The 3256-nt window shown below is 38.8% G+C and overlaps 1 pseudogene; it reads right to left on the bottom strand.

Moving 5' to 3' along the window:
• Positions 1-1757: 1757 nt before the first annotated feature.
• LOC102248112 lies at positions 1758-2828 on the bottom strand (annotated as a pseudogene).
• Between the last annotated feature and the right edge of the window lie 428 nt (positions 2829-3256).

The following is a 3256-nucleotide window of genomic DNA, read 5'->3' as shown; positions in this document are numbered from 1 at the left end:
CACAAGTCTGTACTTATGTTGGGTCCATGCTTCGTTTGGACTCCAAGCAGAAAGACATTTCCTATCAGAGTTTCTCTTATCATCACACCTGAATGTCCATAGAAACACATGATCAATTACTACAGGGAGAATGAAAACCCAGAACGTTCAGGTTAGAGTGACTGAACTGCAGAATTACCCAGGCATTATCAGCTTCCACGAGTAAAAATTCTTATGTACCAATACAGCGAGAATGATAACAGTTTACTCTTTGTGATTTTCTTCTTAATATTTAGAGTAAACAAAATGAGATATGTGGAAATGTTTCATAAAGTGCAAAAAGAAAAGGGGCTTAACGTTCACGGAGCACTCACCGAGCACCAGGCAGCACAGGTAAAGGAAGTAGCACAGGCGTGTCTTGGATCTCTGGCACTGCACTCTGTGGGAGCATCCAAACATAATGTTAATTTCAGAGATTTATTGTATTCTGTCATACTTTATGTAAGAGGAGGACCTTCACATTTGAATGCTCAGACTTACTGTTAAGGGCATTCTCTGTTGTTTCCCCTAAATTTAAAGTGGTTTCATAGGATCTCACCTAGCTCTACATTATTTTTAATGACTTTACTATAGCTATGTTTCAAAAATGTTATTTGTATCTGTTCTTCTTAAGTTGTACTATTTAAATTAAATACAAATTTTATTTCTTCTTTTTTTTTTTCTTAATCCTCACCCAAGGATATTTTTATTGACTTTAGAGAGAAAGGGAGGGAGAGAGAGTGAGAAACATTGATGTGAGAGAGAAACATTGATTGGTTGCCTCCCATACTCGGGGAATCAATACCACAACCTAGGTATGTGTCATGACCAGAAATCAAGCCTGCAATCTTTTGGTGTATGGGACAGCGCTCTAACCAACTGAGCCACCTGGCCAGGTCTCAATTAAATTACTTTTATTATTTAATCTATCTCTGTCTTTCCAAGTCACAAATAAGGGATAGAAATTGTCATTCCAAAGGGAAAGGAGTTGTCTCGAGAAAGAGAGTCCCTCAATGGGGTAAATGTTACTGGGGGGGAAAAACAGATATTCACATGTAAAAGAATAAAACTGCCCCTATCTTACACCACTCACAAAAATTAACTCAAAATGGATTAAAGACTTAAACGTAAGACCTGAGACCATAAAACTTCTAGAAGAAAACAGGAGAAAAGCTCTTTGACAGTAATTTTTGTATATGACACCTAAAGCACAAGTAATAAAATAAAAAGTAAACAAGTGGGATGACATCAAACCAAAAGCTTCTGCACAGCAAAGAAACTACCAACAAAGTGAAAAGATGACCAATGGAATGGGAAAAACATTTGCAAACCTTATATCTGATAAGGGGTTAATATTCAAAATCTATAATAATAAAAGGGTAATATGCTAATTAGACCTGATGTCCTTCCAGACAAAGCCAGGGCCGGAGGGAAGCCACCCGGGTCCTAAGTGCCAGGGGGAAGCCAGTGCCGGCAGCCGGGGGAAGGAAGGCCTATTCTTTTTTCTTTTTTATAATAATAAAAATTAAGTTTTATTTTAAAAAGTAAAAGTTTATACATCCTTATAAAAGAAGTGGTAGCATTTTACCAATGTAAAACATCACAGAATTCAAATCACAGTTTGGATCTTCAAGATTCAAATGTTGTATCCCATTAAGTAAAATGTGGTCAGTTTTAAGATAAAAATTCCTCCTCTGGATATCCTGTTTTCAAAGTCTTTCTTCTTTATCACCATCATCTCACACAGTAGGATAGCTGGCCATGGTGGCGATTCCACAGTGGTTGTTCCGGTCTTTGGCCATCTTTATGTAGCCATTCTTGCCCCAAGTTTCACCCCAGCTGTTCTTGACAATCCAATATTTATTGTTACTTGATTCTTCTCCTTCAAAAAAGCCATAGCCAACAACCAGAACACCATGATCTAGATCTATGCTGCTGCAGTGCCACTCATAATAAATGCCATCTTCATAGAACTGGAAGCTAAGATGGCTTGCACCTATAGGAACAGAGATGGGCCCCACGGTTGCCACTGCCTTCATGAGGGACTCTCCTGCTCAGGGATGTCCATGAAGCCAGTGTCATTGGCAACAGAATCCTCGGGCCTGTATTTGCAGAGTCCAACCTTTGCATGATGATATGGACAGGACTCCTCTGAGTCTAGGCCTCTGTTGGACTTACTAGTAACATACTGGAAGGCATTCTCCATTAGGCCACCATTGCAGCCCTCATTGCCTTGAGCCTGAGAGCAGTCCACAAGGTTCTGCTCACTCAATGAGATAAGTTTGCCAGTTTTCCAGAACATCTGTCCTTCAAGGGCACCTGTTGCACTAACTGCCCAAAAAGAACCACAGTGACCCTGGTTCTTCATGGGAGTTACATAGCCTTCTTCTCTCCAATCCACAGTTGGGGGGATTTCAGCAATGTACGGTTCCCGGATCACTCTTCTTTTCAAGTACTTCTGGTTTTGATGGCCATTCATCACCTGTGTGAATTCTTCATTGGTCATGTCACCAAAAGCATTCATTGCCAAGGTGAAGCTCTGTCTCCCTAAGTTGTATTCTTGGTTGTGCAGGTCAATCATTTTCATATTCTTCTCCCACACTGTTCTCCTCCATCCTTCTTCATTGGAGCCATATAGTTTACTGTGTGTTGTCTTCCACCAGTGCCATCGTGACTCTAAACTTCCATCAAGTTTTAGAGCAGCTGAAGCTATTCCTAAGTAAAGGGCAATCAAGAAGAGTGAAGGATTCATGTTTCAAAACCTTCGGGGGAGCAGCTGAGCAGGTGCAGTCAGGATGTGCTGGTCCAGGATCTCCCAGGAAGGCCTACTCTTGCACGAATTCCGTGCATCGGGCCTCTAGTATATGAAGAACTTACAACTCAATAGTAAAGAAAAAAATAATAGGCAAATAATCTAATTTAAAATGGGCAAAAAGCCTGAATAATTTTTCTTTTTTTTTAGTTTTATTTTAATTTTAATTTTTCAATTAGAGTTTTGTTTCAATATTATTTTGTATTCATTACAGGTGTACAGCATAATGATTAGACTATCATATATTTTACATAGTGTTCTCCCTCTCCCCAATATTTCCCAATATTTCCAGTACCTAACTGGTACTGTATATTGTTATTACAATATTACGGACATATTCTCTATGCTGTACTTTATATCCCCATGACTATTTTGTAACTACTAATTTGTACTTCTTTTTTTTTTAAATATATTTTATTGATTTTT

This window comes from Myotis brandtii, unplaced genomic scaffold, assembly GCF_000412655.1.
Source record: "Myotis brandtii unplaced genomic scaffold, ASM41265v1 scaffold82, whole genome shotgun sequence".
In the NCBI taxonomy this organism is placed as follows: domain Eukaryota; kingdom Metazoa; phylum Chordata; class Mammalia; order Chiroptera; family Vespertilionidae; genus Myotis; species Myotis brandtii.
The sequence above is the reverse complement of the archived record's forward strand: the minus strand, read 5'-3'. Positions and strand labels throughout refer to the sequence as shown.